The sequence below is a fragment of the Myxocyprinus asiaticus genome, chromosome 41 (genome assembly GCF_019703515.2).
Source record: "Myxocyprinus asiaticus isolate MX2 ecotype Aquarium Trade chromosome 41, UBuf_Myxa_2, whole genome shotgun sequence".
Lineage (NCBI taxonomy): Eukaryota > Metazoa > Chordata > Actinopteri > Cypriniformes > Catostomidae > Myxocyprinus > Myxocyprinus asiaticus.
The window spans coordinates 28,385,272-28,402,288 of record NC_059384.1 but is presented as its reverse complement, the minus strand read 5'-3'; the positions used below and the strand labels follow the sequence as shown (position 1 = coordinate 28,402,288).

Genomic DNA, 17,017 nt, shown 5'->3' with positions numbered 1-17,017 from the left:
CTTGTTCCCTGGGTCACCTATCCGGTGTGTACGGCTGGCATCACGACCACTGTCCACCACTCCATTTGGCAGGTTGGCACTCCAGCGGTGGTCTCCCGCCCTGAGCACCCAGCTGTGGCACAAATCCGCCCCTGATGTGACAGTCTCCACGGGTCACGAGGACAGGTCTCTTCCTCCCCCATCCCAGGCTGTTCCGGGGGTGGTCACAAGGAGCCAGGTAAGTGCTTCGATGTCCTCGGACTCAGCACAGCCACGATGTGGTGTGGCACCTCGAGCTCCGCCCCGCTACGAGGCTCCACCTGCCGGTACATCCGATGACATTGTCCCTTTGGTCCCCCTTGCGCGGAACTTGGATGCATGGCTTGCGCTTTCCAGTCTGTCACGAGGGCTGGTCCGGACCGTCCGACTCGGCTGCGTGATTCACTTCGCCGGGCATCCGCCCAGGTCCAGCGGTGTCCACTTCACCTTGGTGAAAGACGGAAACGCTGCTACGTAGCGTGGAGATCGCTACCCTCCTACGGAAGGACGCGATAGAACCTGTTCCTCCAGCCGAGATGAAGAAGGGGTTTTACAGCCCCTACTTCATTGTACCGAAAAAAGGCGGTGGGTTGCGGCCAATCTTGGACCTGCGAGTACTGAACCGGGCTTTACACAGACTCCCGTTCAAGATGCTGATGCAAAGACGTATTCTAGCGAGCGTCCGGCATCAAGATTGGTTCGCGGCGGTAGACCCGAAGGATACGTACTTTCACGTCTCGATCCTTCCTCGACACAGACCCTTCCTGCGGTTCACGTTCGAGGGTCAGTACAAAGTCCTCCCTTTCGGCCTGTCCCTGTCTCCTCGCATCTTTATGAAGATCGCAGAGGCTGCCCTTGCCCCGTTAAGGGAGGTGGGCATTTGCATTCTGGCTAATCTTAGCTCACTCTCGAGACGTGTTATGCGCACACAGGGACCTGGTGCTCGCACACCTCAGCCGACTAGGGCTTCGGGTCAGCTGGGAAAAGAGCAAGCTCCTCCCAGTTCAGAGCATCTCTTTTCTTGGTTTGGAGTTGGACTCAGTCTCCTTGACGGCGCACCTTACGAACGAGTGCGCCCAGTCGGTGCTGGTCTGTTTGAAGGCGTTCAAACAGAAAACAGCGGTTCCACTGAAACTTTTTCAGAGGCTCCTGGGGCATATGGCATCCTCGGCGGTGGCCACCCCGTTCGGGTTGATGCATATGCGGCCGCTTCAGCACTGGCTCCAGACTCGAGTCCCGAGACGGGCATGGCGCCACGGGACACACCGCGTGGCCATTACGTCGGTCTGTCACCGTCTTTTCAGCCCTTGGACCGACCTCTCGTTTCTACGAGCAGGTGTTCCCCTAGAACTGGTCTCCAGGCGCGTCGTGGTCACGACAGATGCCTCCAAAACGGGCTGGGGCACTGTTGGCAACGGGCACGCAGTCATCGGCCTCTAGACGGGTCCGTGGCTGCGTTGGCACATCAACTGCCTCGAGTTACTGACAATTCTGCTCGCCCTGCGGAGGTTCCGGTCGTTGATCCAGGGCAAGCACGTGCTAGTTCGGACAGACAGCACGGCAGTGGTAGCATATGTGAACCGCCAAGGCGGTCTGCGCTCCCACTGTATGTCACAACTCGCCTCCTCCAACGGAGTTAGCAGCACCAAGTCGCTGCAAGCCACTCACATCCCGGGCAACCTCAACACTTCGGCGGACGCGCCGTAACAGCAGGTTACCCTCAAGGGAGAGTGGAGACTCCACCTTCAGGTGGTCCAGCTGATTTGGAGTCGATTCGGTCAGGCACAGGTGCACCTGTTCGCCTCCCAAGAATCCTCCCACTGCCCGCTCTGGTACGCCCTCACCGAGGCCTTCCTCGGCATAGACGTGCTGGCACACAGCTGGTCCCCTGGCATTCGCAAATATGCATTTTCCCCCAGTGAGCCTGCTCGCACAGACCCTGTGCAAGGTCAGGGAGGACGAGGAGAAGGTCGTCCTGGTAAGCACCCTACTGGCCCGCCCAGACGTGGTGCTCGGACCTCACGCTCCTCATGACAGCTCCCCCCGGGCAAATTCCCCTGAGGAAGGACCTTCTTTCTCAGGGAAGGGGCACCATCCGGCACCCGCACCCAGACCTCTGGAATCTCCATGTCTGGCCCCTGGACGTGACGCGGAAGACCTAAGTGGCCTACCACCCGCGGTGGTAGACATGTTCACTCAGGCTAGGGCTCCCTCTACGAGGCGCCTGTATGCCTTTAAGTGGCGTCTGTTCGCTAAGTGGTATTCTTCCCGTCAGGAAGACCCCCAGAGGTGCGCAGTCAGATCAGTGCTTTCCTTCCTGCAAGAGAGGTTGGAAGGGAGGCAGTCCCCTTCCACCTTGAAGGTGTACGTTGCTGCCATTGCAGCACACCATGATGCAGTTGACGGTAAGTCCTTAGGGAAGCGTGATCTGATCATCAGGTTCCTAAGAGGCGCCAGGAGGCTGAATCCCTCCAGGCCGCGCCTTGTTACCTCATCGGACCTCTGTAGTTTTTCAGGGTCTACAGAGAGCCCCCTTTGAGCCTTGCAGTCAGCCGGGCTTAAGGCACTCTCCTTGAAGACTGCCCTACTGACTGCGCTCACTTCCATCAAGAGGGTAGGTGACCTGCAAGCGTTCTCTGTCAGCGAAACGTGCCTGGAGTTCGGTCCGGGCTATTCTCACGTGATCCTGAGACCCCCGACCAGGCTTTGTGCCCAAGGTTGCCACCACTCCTTTTAGGGACCAGGTGGTGAACCTGCAAGTGTTGCCCCAGGAGGAGGCAGACCCAGCCCTGTCGTTGCTGTGTCTGGTGCGCGCTTTACACATCTATTTGGATGACACGCAGAGCTTTAGAATCTCTGAGCAGCTCTTTGTCTGCTTTGGTGCGCAGCAGAAAGGAAGCGCTGTCTCCAAGCAGAGGATCGCCCACTGGCTCGTTGATGCCATAACTATGGCATATCTCGCCCAAAACATGCCACCCCCGGTAGGGCTACGAGCCCATTCTACCCGTGGTGTAGCAGCTTCTTGGGCCCTGGCCAGAGGTGCCTCTCTAACAGACATTTGTAGAGCAGCGGGCTGGGCAACACCCAACACCTTTGCAAGGTTCTACAACCTCCGGGTGGAACCGGTTTTGTCCCAGGTAGTGGCACGCAACACAAGCGGATAAGCCCGGGATAGCCGGCCGGGTGTATCGCTTGCACATAGCGCCTTCCACCACCTTTTGAGCTGAAGACGTGCGCTGTTAATTCCCAGTAGTGTTCACAAAACTTGTTCCCTGGTTGACTTCCTCCGAACCCTGTGGCAGTCGAGTTTTCGGAGAGACTCGCTGCTGGCCCAGTACACGCGCTAACTAAGAGCCCGGTTCTGGGGTAGGTGCTCCGCATGTGGCGGTTCCCTGTAAGGCTAACCCCATGCGATCTATATCTTCCGCTAGTTCGTTCCCCTACTGGCAAACTGCGTCTTCCTTGGGCAGAACCCCTCAGTCTCCATGTTGTAGTAACTCCCAAACAGGATCTACCTTGAAGGCTCTCCACATGGTTGGAAAGACCATGTGATGTATTCTTCCACTTAAATATCCCCCCCTCTCTTGGGGCGAGGTGTGGTCTCCGCAGTGTCCTCCCCTTGGGAGGGACACCCCCCGACTAGACCTGGCGGCCCAGTCAGATAATCCCCCTTCTTTTTTAGGGAGTGGAAAAAGAGAAGGGGAAAGAGGCCATGACTGCGTTAAGCCTGTCTCTATCTCTGGGTAGTCGACTTGTCCCCAAAAAGGGCCGTTCGACACTCATAACTGTGTTGGGGGAGGTTACGTGTTGACCTGGTGCGCTGGCTATGAGGCACACAGCAAGTCTGCCCACCACACACCGCCAGTTCACGTAACACAGTTCAGCCTTGTGGCATTTTGTATAGGGACCCCTAGTGTCACTACATCGACACCAACGTCGAGTGAGTGACAGATAGGGAACGTCATGGTTACTGGTGTAACCTCCGTTCCCTGATGGAGGGAACGAGACGTTGTGTCCCTCCTGCCACAACGCTGAACTACCCGCTGAAATGGCCGGACCTTATATCGGCTCCTCAGCGTAAAACCTGAATGAGTGGTTGCATACCAGCTCCTTTTATACCCGTATGTTCGGGGGAGTGGCATGCAAATACCACTCGCCAATTTTCATTGGCCTTTTATCAAAGACCAGAGGTGTCTCAGGCTCCCAAGAGTGACCCCTAGTGTCACTACATCGACACCAATGTCTCGTTCCCTCCATCAGGGAACGGAGGTTACACCAGTAACCATGACGTTTCCCTATAGTGGTGCAGTGTGGAGCATTTGGCTCATGAAAAGAAAAACACGTTTTTGTTGTTTTTTTGTTTTGTTTTAAAATCTGAAAGGACTCTCTATTTGGAGAAAATAAAAGGTGCTTTTGGCACCACTCAGTGGATATTTCTCATAGAAACTCCGGTGGCATGGTTTTTGGTATCATAATCTGAAATAATCTTAATTTTGAAGTACCTTAGGGCTGCATATAAAAATAAAAACAAGAGAAAAGCAGTATCAACTACATAAATGTCTTAAAAAAATTTATCGCAATAGTTAGCTTTTATACATCCTGATTATGTTGTGTCTTTTCAAGTATTACATTACACCCCAAGTTGTTTTGCATTTTCTCTTTTGTCAAATAACAGACCGTTTGAAATAAATGTCCTACTGTAGCCAAATCGTAATGAAACATTTATGTTTTAGAAGTCACACATCTCTTGGAATATGTTCTTTCAGGTGTATTTTGGATGACACAGTCGAGGTGTATCAAAATGATTCTACAAAGTATGACTTCGGAATCCAAGCTTTCAAATTCACAGGAGACTGCAACCAGGTACGGCAGATATACATAACAATGTTGTAAATTTCATTGAGCAGGAATTTTTTTTACTATAATAGACTATAATTTTGTTGTCAGGTGTACATCAGCTGCTCTGTAATTCTGTGTGCGGATGGAAGTTTGAACTCCAGATGTGCTCAAGGTTGCCTGAGAGAACCTGCACGCAAACGTAGGCGAGATCTGAACCAAGAAACCGCCAGACATTACATCTCACAGGGTCCCTTCCGTTTCTTAAGACAAACTCGGACTTTTGCATCAGGTATATTAGTACAGTACAAATATTATGACTACAACTTAAGGGTGGGCGGTATGACCAAAATCTTATATCACAGCGTAATATTATCATGATAATGGTTTATTTTTTGTAAAACATTTAATACAAAAATGGTTTATAGTATATTATATTACGGTATATAGGAACTCATGTATACGTTTCATTTTTGAATTGTAAAAGTTAATTTTTTTATCTTTAACTGTGTGTGTCTCTCTGGGTGCTGCCATGTTCACGTCATACACCCGCATCTTTAAGTGGTGTTCTATTAGATTTTTTTTTTTTTTTTTTTTTTAATGGAAGTAGAATGTTGGAAGTTCCGACTTTCTGAGTTAAATAGAACACAGCATAACAACATTACATCTGTGTTGACACATTTTTACCATTGCACATTAGTATACTTGATACTGACCTAAAATGATTCAGTGTTATTATCTTTTTTTAACCATATTGCTCTTTCATTTTGTAGCTTCGGAAAACGGTGGTTCTCTGATATAACTGCTAGCACTGGGGTGTTTGCAGGACTCTTCACTGTCTCCCTTGTTCTGGTGGGACTGTTGGTATATAATGCCAAAAAAAAAACAAAAGCACTTGACCATCAGCATCTGTTGTCCAGCTTCTAAAATAATGCTTGGTAGGCTCACATGCTGGAGGTACTAAGTGGATCCACACAAGTGAAATGAGCTTTCCAGTTAGCTAACATTATGAATGCGATCTCATTAAATATTTTTAGGAAAGTTGAATAAAGTGACAACAACAAAAGCTTAAAATCTTTCGAGTTAAACTATGAAGACACACAGATATTTGCAAAAATGAACAATGTTTACTTAATGTCATTTAATAAATGATCATAATGATAGTGTGACAGTTTGTGTTCAGAATACATTATTTGTTAGATTCTACTCTGTTTAGTATGCAATGCAAAATAAATAATCATTAAAAAAAAATTAAAAAACAAAAACATTTGTTTTTATTTTAAAATGTTATTAGCCAATTTGCATGTTCCCCATCAGTACCATTACATTTGTATGGGCTATACAGAATTAATAATTTAATTTTACCTAAGTTCTGTCTTTAATGAAAGCTCAATATTATGATTTCACTGTCTAGTTAGTGTTTTCTAAAATGCTTCATGGATTTTCAAGGGAAAATGCAGAAAACAATATGTGTTTGTCCTTTCACTTTCAACCTTTTTTGATGTAACAATTCCCTCCTTCCATCATAACATCTTCAAACAAATGTTAAAAAAGTGGTAAGCTTCTCTTACAGTCTTTATCAGTAGTACACTTAAATTGGCCTCGTCTTATAGTTTAACTTCGATATGGGAAAATTGTACTATATGAACTTATGTTCACAGTCTGACTGTTATAGAAGATATTATTAAAATCATAGTGTTCAGTTTTTACAGAAAAATATTCCTGGCACAAAGCATACTGTAAAAGAAGACTGTAAATAATGAGGAATGGTGAAATTATATTTGCTAGCTGAGGCCGTCATAAGACATTTTTGCAATAATCTAAAACCCTGCAATTTAAATGTGAAAAATGCTATGGGTTATTAATTTTAAAGAGTTTTACTGTATATACGTGTGTGTGTGTGTGTGTGTGTGTGTGTGTGTGTGTGTGTGTGTATGCTGAATGTCAGTCTCTTAATAGTCTCTACATTTTGTTGAATCTGTCGGTGAGCTAATATTCCATTGATATTGGCATACCATTTTAATGGTTTTTAATTGCACTATACAAACTTTGCATTGCATTATACATACAAAAAAAATTGTGTCCCAACACAAGGCAGTATACTCAATTATACTGTGTGAAGAATCAATTATTATGTGTGGATAACTTATTTTGACTACATGAATTACACATTGGAGAACATGAAAATGGTCACACAAGTTGCACAGCTCAATCACAGGAGGTTATGAACAAAAGCCAACAAGAGGAATAATTCTAAAAGAATGAAGTAAAAGTGGTTTTACAGGTTTTTCAAGGAACAGCTTTGAACAGTTAAAGATTGGACGAGGAGGAAGCATGAACAGGCTGAACAGTAAACATAATGTTTTAATGTCAAACTTAACTTAATGCGGCCATGTGTGTCTCTCTCGAACTGGTGCCTCCGGCTCCCCTTTATCTCAATCTCCCACTGATCAGCTGATATAGCGCTGGCCGTGCACCATTAAGGTGTGGTCACACCCTCCTCCTCATCACAAACGTTTAAAAAATGTTTGTGACAAGTGTCACAAAAAATGTTGTGACAACAAATGCACACTTGTTGAACTGCCTACGTGACAAATGCAAATTAATATCTTTGCATGCCAACAAAAGAGAGCAACTTCCTTCTGAAATTCCACATAATCACATAAAAAGTGTACATGCCTGAGCTTGACCAAAGCATTTTTCTGAAAGTAATACATACATATTTGTTGAAATACTTCCTTAAATGACAACAGAAGCATATTTATTAATATATATATATATATGGTGGTTTTTTTCACACCATTCGGAGTAAATGGAGTAAATCAAACCAGCCCATCTGGCACCAACAATAATCCATGTGATTATCTAATCAGCCAATCGTGTGGCAGCAGTGCAGTGCATAAAATCATGCAGATATGGGTCAGGAGCTTCAGTTAATGTTCACATCAACCATCAGATCAGGTAAAAAATTTGATCTCAGTGATTTGGACCGTGGCATGATTGTTGGTGCCAGATGGACTGGTTTGAGTATTTCTGTAACTGCTGATCTCCTGGGATTTTCACACACAACAGTCTCTAGAGTTTATTCGGAATGGTACCAAAAACAAAAAACATCCAGTGAGCGTCAGTTCTGTGGATGGAATGCCTTGTTGATGAGAGAGGTCAACGGAAAATGGCCAGACTGGTTTGAACTGACAAAGTGTACGGTAACTCAGATAACCACTTTGTACAATTGTCAAATCAAATCAAATCAAATCACTTTTATTGTCACATAACCATATACACAAGTGCAATGGTGTGTGAAATTCTTGGGTGCAGTTCCGAGCAACATAGCAGTCGTGACAGTGATGAGACATATACCAATTTACAATAAACATCAGATTTACAACACAATTTAAAGTCTAATATACACATAATTACACACAGCACAATATACAAATAATAACATACACTGTACAGTATACAATACACACAATATAGTTACACATTATTCAATAAAAAGTATATATAGTATATATAGAATGTACAGTAGGTTGTATTGTACTGTACTGACATTCAGGTTGTCGGTTGATAGTAAGTTGTTAAGAGAGAATATAATATAATAATAATATAATTTATGACAGTCCGGTGTGAGATATAAGAGTAAGAGTAATAAAGTGCAGTGCTGATGTATTTTGATCGTGGGAGATCAAGAGTTCAAAAGTCTGATTGCTTGGGGGAAGAAGCTATCATGAAGTCGGCTACCTGATGGTAGCAGTGAGAACAGCCCATGGCTCGGGTGGCTGGAGTCTCTGATGATCCTCCGAGCTTTTTTCACGCACCGCCTGGTATATATGTCCTGGAGGGAGGGAAACTCACCTCCGATGATGTGTCTGGCAGTTCGCACCACCCTTTGCAGTGCTTTGCAGTTGTGGGTGGTGCTATTGCCGTACCAGGCGTAGATGCAGCCAGTCAGGATGCTCTCAACAGTGCTGGTGTAGAACTGTGTGAGGATGTGGCGGTTCATTCCAAACTTCCTCAGCTGTCTCAGGAAGAAGAGGTGCTGATGAGCCTTCTTCACAATGACTTCAGTGTGGATGGACCATGTAAGTTCCTCAGTGATGTGGACACCCAGGAACTTGAAGCTGCTGACTCTCTCCACTGGTGCTCCATTGATGGTGATGGGACTGTGTTCTCTGTCTTTTCTTCTGAAGTCCACCACAAGCTCCTTTGTCTTACTGACGTTGAGGGAGAGGTTGTGCTCCTGACACCAGTGTGTCGGAGTGTGCACCTCCTCTCTGTAGGCTGTTTCATCACTGTCAGTGGTCAGACCTACCACCGTCGTGTCATCAGCAAACTTAATGATGGCATTGGAGCTATGTGTTGCCACACAGTCATGTGTGTACAAGGAATACAAGAGTGGGCTGAAAACACAGCCCTGTGGGGCTCCAGTGTTGAGGGTCAGTGATGAGGAGATGTTGCTGCCTATTCTAACCACCTGGCTCTGCTTGACAGGAAGTCCAGGATCCAGCTGCACAGCGAGCTGTTTAAGCCAAGAGCCCGGAGTTTCTCATCAAGCTTGGAGGGCACTATGGTGTTGAATGCTGAGCTGTAGTCTACAAACAGCATTCTCACATAAGTTTTCTTTTTTTCCAGGTGGGATAGAGCAGTGTGTATTGTAGATGCAATGGCATCATCAGTGGAGTGGTTGTTGCAGTAAGCAACTGCAATGGGTCTAGTGAGAGAGGCAGCACAGAGCAGATGTAATATCTGATTAGTCTCTCAAAGCATTTGCTGATGATGGGGGTCAGAGCAACAGGACACCAGTCATTTAAGCAAGTGATTTTGGATTGCTTTGGAACAGGCACAATGGTGGATGTTTTGAAGCATGTGGGGACTACAGACAAAGAGAGGGAAAGGTTGAAAATATCCGTAAAACACCAGCCAGTTGGTTCGCGCACGCTCTGATGACGTGGCCCGGAATGCCATCTGGACCCGCGGCTTTGCGGATATTCACAAGGATCGGGTTACATCCGCTACAGAGACGGAGAGTGAACTAACCTCTGTAGCTTCGGCCGCGAGATCTCTCTCCGCGAGGGCGGTGTTATTTCCCTCAAAACAAGCATAAAAAGTATTTAGCTCATCCGGGAGAGATGCAGCAGTGTTCATGGCAGAGTTTTTATTCCCTTTTAAGTCATGATGTTAATTCCCTGCCACATGCTTCAAGAGTTGGTGGTGTTAAACTGTCCTTCAATCTTGTTCCTGTACTGACGTTTTGCTGTTCTGATTTTTGTTTTTCTGTTTTTCGGAGGGCATAACTGGCTTGTTTATGCTCCTCCGCGTTCCCGGAATTAAAAGGGAGGTCCACACATTAAGTGCTGCACGAACATCGCTATTAATCCATGGCTTCTGGTTGGGATAGATCTGTATTGCTCTGGTCAGAATGACATCCTCTACGCACTTTCTGATGAAACACATTACGCTATCAGCGTTAAGCTCGATGTCATCATCAGAGGCAGACCGGAACATCTCCCAGTCCATGTGATCAAAACAGTCTTGTAGCGTAGAGTCTGATTGGTCCGACCAGCACTGGATCGTTCTGAGGGTGGGTGCTTCCTGTTTCAGTTTCTGCCTGTAAGCGGGCAGAAGCAGAATGGAAGAGTGGTCCGATTTGCCAAATGGTGGGCGGGGGAGGGATTTGTAACCATCCCGGAAGGGAGAGTGGCAATGGTCCAAAACCTGGTCCCCTCGTGTGTTGAAACTTATGTGTTGGTGGTATTTTGGTGCTACTGATTTGAAACTGGCTTTATTAAAGTCTCCGGTCACAATGAACGCGGCCTCAGGGTGCGAGGTTTCCTGCTTGCTTATAATCCCATACAGTTCCTTGAGTGCCCAGTCTGTGTCGGCTTGTGGTGGGATGTATACAGCAGTGATAATGATCGCTGTGAATTCCCTCGGTAGCCAGAATGGTCGACACAGAAGCATGAGAAATTCCAGATCAGGAGAGCAGAAAGACTTGATAGAATGTACATTCCTTTGATCACACCAGGATTTGTTGATCATAAAACATACACCACCACCTCTGCTTTTACCTGAGAGGTCTTTCGCTCTGTCCGCTCGGTGCACGGAAAACCGCGAGTTCAATGGCTGAGTCTGGAATCTCCACAGACATCCAAGTTTCTGTTAGGCAGATAATGCAGCAGTCCCTTGTCTCTCATTGGAAAGAGATCCGCGCTTTCATCTCGCAGAGCTTGTTATCCAGAGACTGAACATTTGCCAGTAGAATACTGGGTAGCGGGGGTCGATTTGCACAGCGTCTTACTCTGATGAGAACGCCAGCTCTGTTTCCCCTTTTCCTCCTGCGTTTCCGCGGCTGGGCAGCCCAGACAAAGGGCTCCGCTTGCGTGTTTGTAAACAGCGGGTCGGCATTGAGGAATTTGAAGTCCATTTTACGATGTGTAATTGCTGAACCAATGTCCAAAAGTGTTTGTCTGTCGTAGACAATAAGGCAGACAACATCCAAGACAAAAAACATAAGAACTGTAAACAAAACAAACAAAACACTACCATGTTGTGTCAGAGCTCACAACGCAGCAGCCATACTTGGTGCCATCTTGAGTCCAGTTGTGTACAGTTGGCGCTGTTTTGGCGGCACGAGGGGGACAACCACAACATTAAAACCACCTGCCTAAATTGTGTAGAAATAAAAAAAAATATATATATATATATATATATATATATATATATATATATATATATATATATATATATATATATATTATTTCTGATTCAAACAAATGTCTCACAGTTAAGATTATTTAAAACAAGTCTGTCAGAAAGTCAGTGTGATATTCCTGCATAACCTTTAAGAAAGAAATAAGACATGAGAGACTATGCATGCTGTTAAAAACTGAAATTAACATTGCATGAAAGTTTTGCGACTGTACAAAGCATGCAAATATTTAATGAGACAAGTGCCGTTTATTTTATGATTGATTGTCTGATGTATTCTCTAGCACTACATTGTTTCACACTGTATTTTTGGCACTGCAATTCTGTCTGCTCTAAGTAAACCAATGTTATGCATAATATAAAAAGCCTTATTGTGAAACATCCAAAATACCCAAATGCAGCAGTTGCAAATAAATGGTCAAATCCTAAGCTGTCAGATTGATATGTTCTTAATCAAATCAGAAAAGAAAACCATTCTGGTTACATTGATGCCTTTAGTACTGGCATTTATCTTTCAACTAGGTGAAACATCCTGATCACATACAGTACATACCTAATGTACCTGTTTAATGTAATCCTTGGCTAAACAACATAACTATTTTAATGTGCTGTTAAGATGAGATGATGACTGACGTGAAGATTGAGGTGATGATTGAGGTGAAAACAATCTGACACATATAAAGGTTCCAAAAAATTACATTTGGTATTGTCACATGTTGCTAAAACCAAAATTGATTAAATGTTTTTAATCAATATTTTTATTGAGTAAAAATTAGGGTTGTAAAAATGCATTGGTTACAATTTACAATAAGGTTCCATTTGTTAACATTAGTTAACAGCATTAGTTAACATGAACTAACAATGAACAATACTTTTACAGCATTTACTAATCTTGGTTAATGTTAATTTCAACATATAGAAACACATTTTATATATCAAAATTTGTATATGTTAACATTAGTTAATGCACTATGAACTAACATGAACTAACAATGAACAATCAAATTTTTATTAACTAGCATTAACAAAGTTTAATAAATGTTGTAGGAAAAGATATTGTTTATTTTTAGTTCATGATACCTAATGCATTAACTGATGTTAAAGAACAGAACCTTATTGTAAAGTGTTACTAGTGCATCAGTGCATTGCATTGCATCGATCTGAGATTAAACATTCAATGCATTGATTACAGACTGTATTAATTGAATATAATAATTAGTTAACACTTTATAATAACTACAATAAATGTTTAACTAGGCATATATAGTTCTCACTTTAGATTAAGTCACAGAAAATAATTTATTAAAAATCAGCTAGTGCTTTATAAAGACCTTTATTATGCATTAATTTAAATAACAATGAATCTTCCTAAAACAGTTATAAACGTATTAAATAAGCATGAATGTTTCATCAAGGCACTAAATATATAAATGTATAAGTCATTTCTTTATTAACTATGAATTCATGCTTTATTAATGTTCTCATGAGCCACTGGTTTGTATCAGCTGAAATACGTAAGGATATAAAAACATTATTAAATGCCCTATATATTAACTAATTACACAATAACTCTTAACAAAAGTAAATATAAATGAAGAACATACTACTTGTTTATAACCTATTTATGTATTAACAATGCAGGAATAACTATTTATAAATGAAGAATTAAGTCTTAACGAATAGTGTACAAATCCTTTTTAACTAATTAATACTGTGTTATTATAATGTGTTACCAATAATTATAATAATACCCAAATGTTACAGAGAAAATAAGTCACAACTTTAATTAAAGAAAGTTAATGATGACAAATTTGGCTTTATGTGTTCACGCAATTATGAATAATGACACATAATGCTAAACTTGGTGTTAAGTCTCTACTTGATTGCCATTTCTGATACAGATTTAATTCCATCAATACAGAAAAAGGCATTTTGTTCATCAGTAGATGCACCTGTGAAATAAATTGATTATTAAATCTTTCCATAAATAGATTTTTTTATTTATTTTATAATACAATAATAGGAGAATCCATAAAAAAGAATAAAAAACTAACGAACAAACAAACAAACAAACAAAAAACATTAATTTCAAGGCATACAATATTTATTTAAGCAAAAGTACTGATCATGGTAAACAAGAGGGCTTTTTAAATTAACTACTAATTTCACAAGATTAATTGAAAAGATAAACGATGAGAAAAATCAAGAAAGGCACAATGAACACTGACATGATATTAACCAAGAACCTAACCTTTATAAAAAAAAGACATGTCATTAAACAGATCAAGAAGACATGTGCTGTCAACACAAAAACCTCACCAAACCCATCACATTGGCTTCCTTATTTGGCTTTTTTGTGTCAGAAACAAAACAGAAAGCTCAAAAACAGAAAGTGGTGAGTCAAATGCTCTCAAAATACCATCATTAAATTTAACAAGCAGCTAAAGGAAAGGAAAACCTCCCAGTGTTTGCCCCAAAAATGTTGCAGTAGTGGCTGGACTGGAAAATGTAACAGCATTTTTTGGCTTTAGAGGAAATAGATTTCCTTAAATAGTACACAGTCTGTGCAATACTAATAGTAGTAGTAATAATAATAATAATAATAATAATAATAATAATAATAATAATAATAATGATGATAATAATAATAATAATAATAATAACAACAACAATAAAAACAAATCTGGCTGTTAACCAAAAGGTTGTAGGTTCAAGTCCCCAACGGCACTTAATGTCATGTTGCTCCAGGGGAACTGTCTCTGTAATAAGGATAGTAGTTTTAGTTGATTTAATTAAAATTACAGCATCTGCTAAATTATAACTCAGTCGCATACAAAATACTTTATAACATCCTCCTTAAAAAAGAGAAAGAGTAAAAAAAGTCTTAAATGCATTCTGCAATTCACTTTTTATTGAAAAGTAAATACTGTACACCGTTTGAGCTGACTGTGTCAGATAACAATGAAACTGTTGTCATTTAGCTACTGAAAACAATGAGATATTAAGTCAGATTAGAAGAATAAACAATCTTAAAATGATGAAAACATGCTTCATTACAGAATCAGATGACTAAGGCATGTATAGCAACCTAAAATGGCATAACCGCATTTATGATTTTATTATGTGTACCTGTGCCATTAAAATGAATTACTTTTAAATATTTTTTTACACTTTAAACTGCTTAATTTATTTTCAATGTATAAGAATGATCACAATATACACTATATTGCCAAAAGTATTCGCTCACCCATCCAAATAATTGAATTCAGGTGTTCCAATCACTTCCATGGCCACAGGTGTATAAAATGAAGCACCTAGGCATGCAGACTGCTTCTACAAACATTTGTGAAAGAATGGGCCGCTTTCAGGAGCTCAGTGAATTCCAGCGTGGTACTGTGATAGGATGCCACCTGTGCAACAAGTCCAGTTGTGAAATTTCCTCGCTACTAAATATTCCACAGTCAACTGTCAGTGGTATTATAACAAAGTGGAAGTGATTGGGAATGACAGCAACTCAGCCACGAAGTGGTAGGCCACGTAAAATGACAGAGCGGGGTCAGCGGATGCTGAGGCGCATAGTGCGCAGAGGTCGCCAACTTTCTGCAGAGTCAATCGCTACAGACCTCCAAAGTTCATGTGGCCTTCAGATTAGCTCAAGAACAGTGCGTAGAGAGCTTCATGGAATGGGTTTCCATGGCCGAGCAGCTGCATCCAAGTCATACATCACCAAGTGCAATGCAAAGTGTCAGATGCAGTGGTGTTAAGCACGCCGCCACTGGACTCTAGAGCAGTGGAGACGCGTTCTCTGGAGTGACGAATCACGCTTCTCCATCTGGCAATCTGATGGACAAGTCTGGGTTTGGCGGTTGCCAGGAGAACGGTACTTGTCTGACTGCATTGTGCCAACTGTGAAGTTTGGTGGAAGGGGGATTATGGTGTGGGGTTGTTTTTCAGGAGCTGGGCTTGGCCCCTTACTTCCAGTTAAAGGAACTCTGAATGCTTCAGCATACCAAGAGATTTTGGACAATTCCATGCTCCCAACTTTGTGGGAACAGTTTGGGGATGGCCCCTTCAAGTTCCAACATGACTGCGCACCAGTGCACAAAGCAAGGTCCATAAAGACATGGATGAGCGAGTTTGGTGTGGAAGAACTTGACTGGCCTGCACAGAGTCCTGACCTCAACCCGATAGAGCACCTTTGGGATGAATTAGAGTGAAGACTGCGAGCCAGGCCTTCTCGTTCAACATCAGTGTCTGACCTCACAAATGCGCTTCTGGAAGAATGGTCAAAAATTCCCATAAATACACTCCTAAACCTTGTGGAAAGCCTTCCCAAAAGAGTTGAAGCTGTTATAGCTGCAAAGGGTGGGCCGATGTAATATTAAACCCTATGGATTAAGAATGGGATGTCACTTAAGTTCATATGCGTCTAAAGGCAGATGAGCGAATACTTTTGGCAATATAGTGTATATATATATATATATATATATATATATATATATATATATAGACAGCACCACTGTCCTGAATTTGCTTGCACTTTAGTTCATATCTGAAAGCCAATGTTATTAAGCATAAAGTAAACGTGAAAAAGTTGAGGTGCATTGTTAATTTATTTTTATAGAAGGACTTATTTCAAATTAATTCATTGAGATGAAAGGTCCTCATTTGGACAAGATAAATAGTGCTTAACCTGAATAAAAATGCAATGGACAATGGCATAACTTTGCATGAGAGCACCTTATTATAAATGTGTTATACATTTTTCTCAAACATTACTGAGGTTTCACATTAGTAAATGCGTTATGCTCTGTGGAACATAAAAATAAAACACTGTTTATAATGGCACACCAGTCCAAACTCTTATCTGTATTGTTGTGAAAAGTTCACACTAATTGTAATCTAATCAATTCATTCCAAGGGACTACTTCTGATACAAAGTTAAAAAGCATTTATTTTTGTCTGTTAAAAAGCCAGTAATGTACAGTTTATACAGTATTAAATGTTTTTCAACATTACCATAATGTAATGTCTTTTTCTTAATTTCTTTATCTTAATTTCAGGGCTTTTCACAGCAAATGTTGATATATGTGATTCATTGTGAAAAACTGTATTTTAGATTGGAACCCCTATAATACTAAAAAAAAAGAATTCTGATATGAATTGGAATCTATGAAATCATTTTAATGTTTGTACCTAATTTAACTCAAAATCTTAATCAGAGTTTCCAACCAGAGCCAGTTGTACCAGTTGTACAAAGTTGATGCAGTTTTACTGTACAAAACAAAATAATTCCAATCATTCTTTACTAAGAGCATGATGTAAAATGTGATCTATATATCTTTACTGTAAATCTGAATGTGTTTTTTTTTTTTTTTTGTTGTTGTTTTTTTTAAACTACTTCCTCCATCAGGTACTTTAAAAGGGATGCTTGGTGCTCATGAGAGAGACA

At 41.9% G+C, this 17,017-nt stretch overlaps 1 long non-coding RNA gene across 1 annotated transcript; it reads left to right on the top strand.

Moving 5' to 3' along the window:
- Positions 1-4,658: 4,658 nt before the first annotated feature.
- On the top strand, positions 4,659-6,014 carry LOC127431984 (uncharacterized). Its single transcript, XR_007895671.1, has 3 exons — positions 4,659-4,881; positions 4,966-5,146; positions 5,628-6,014. It is a non-coding gene; the product is annotated as an uncharacterized LOC127431984 (long non-coding RNA).
- The last annotated feature ends 11,003 nt before the right edge of the window (positions 6,015-17,017 follow it).